Raw genomic sequence first — 835 nt, forward strand, 5'->3', positions numbered from 1 at the left:
CTTTCTTAATATCTAGGAATACCTGGTGGGTGTGTGGGGCTGTGGGGCTTGATTGATTGATGTATTCGTGTAGGGTGAGGGCGTGTGTGAAGCATGAGTAGCCTGATTTGAACCCGCCTTGTCTGCTATGTGTTTTAAAAGCAGACAGCTGGTTCATGTTACTCAGCAGTACTATTTGGAAGATACGACGGAGTATTTGTGTGAGTGTTATAGGTCGAAAGAGTTCTGGACCTGAGGGTACCTCCGTTTTAGGTTTTAGGGTTTAGGGTTTAGGGTTTAGGGTTTAGGGTCTAGGGTTTAGGGTTTTTAGGGTTAGACTTGCCGTGTAAAAAGATCATAGTCCTCATGAAGTGCTATTATCAGCAATAATACGGATTGAGGCTTTAGAGCTTTAGGGTTTAGGGTTAATATAGTTCACAAAAGGTACTCATTGAATTGATAAATATTAGTTACAAAGGTGATACTTGCAATATTTCCAGAGTTGTTATTTTGAATGGCGGAGTAATAGAAAATTTGGGGGGGCAAGAAAGGAAGGAATCGAACCCTCAATCTTTGATTTGGAATCAAAAGTTATACCATTTAACTACTCTCTTATTATTATTATTAATAATCATCTATTTAGATTCCCTTTATACTTATCTATAGCTATATTGATATTATCATATACCCTCTCCACTAGTATTCACTCGGGGAGCTCCCCGGGGACATCATCCAAAGGAAAATCGTAGAGACAGGCAGATATCTGATCTACTCTCTCCCTAAAAAATAAAAGTGTCATAGAACGGCCACCGCCAAGTCTAGGCGGGACTTGAACCCTTACATCTAACCAATAAAT

At 39.6% G+C, this 835-nt stretch overlaps 1 non-coding gene across 1 annotated transcript; it reads right to left on the minus strand.

Annotated features, from left to right (window-relative positions):
• Positions 1 to 522: 522 nt before the first annotated feature.
• On the minus strand, positions 523 to 593 carry SARC_30324. The gene has a single exon. It is a non-coding gene; the product is annotated as a tRNA-Trp (tRNA).
• Positions 594 to 835: the final 242 nt, after the last annotated feature.

The sequence above is a fragment of the Sphaeroforma arctica genome (genome assembly GCF_001186125.1).
Source record: "Sphaeroforma arctica JP610 unplaced genomic scaffold supercont1.11384, whole genome shotgun sequence".
Taxonomy (NCBI): Eukaryota; class Ichthyosporea; order Ichthyophonida; genus Sphaeroforma; species Sphaeroforma arctica.